Consider the following 468-nt stretch of genomic DNA (forward strand, 5'->3'; position numbering starts at 1 on the left):
GTATATATCCACATGTGTGAAAGAGCATGGCTCAGTGGTTAGGGCATCAAGTTCATAATCCTGGGGTAGTGAGTTCAATTCCCAGACCAAGCTGTGCATTGTGTTCTTGAGCTAGACGCTTTATTTCTCATAGCTCTAGTTTACTCAGCTGTAGAAATGAGCTGTGATATCACTGGTGCCAAGTTGTATCAGCCTTTGCCTTTCTCTTGGATAATATCAGTGGTGTGGAAAAGGGTTGCTGGTATGCATGAGCAACTGCTGATCGTCCATAAACCACCTTGTCCAGACTTGTAGCTTAGAGGGGAGCTTTCTCGGTGCAATTTCATGGTCATTAATGTCTGAAGGGAGTCTTTGCCTTTACCTTTTAAATCTGTATAATGTTATATGTGAGTGTGTGTGCCTATATGCATGCATGTGTTTGTGTGTGTGTGTGTGTGTGTGTGTGTGTGTGCGTTTGTGTGTGTGTGT

Source organism: Octopus bimaculoides, chromosome 23 (assembly GCF_001194135.2).
Source record: "Octopus bimaculoides isolate UCB-OBI-ISO-001 chromosome 23, ASM119413v2, whole genome shotgun sequence".
Lineage (NCBI taxonomy): Eukaryota > Metazoa > Mollusca > Cephalopoda > Octopoda > Octopodidae > Octopus > Octopus bimaculoides.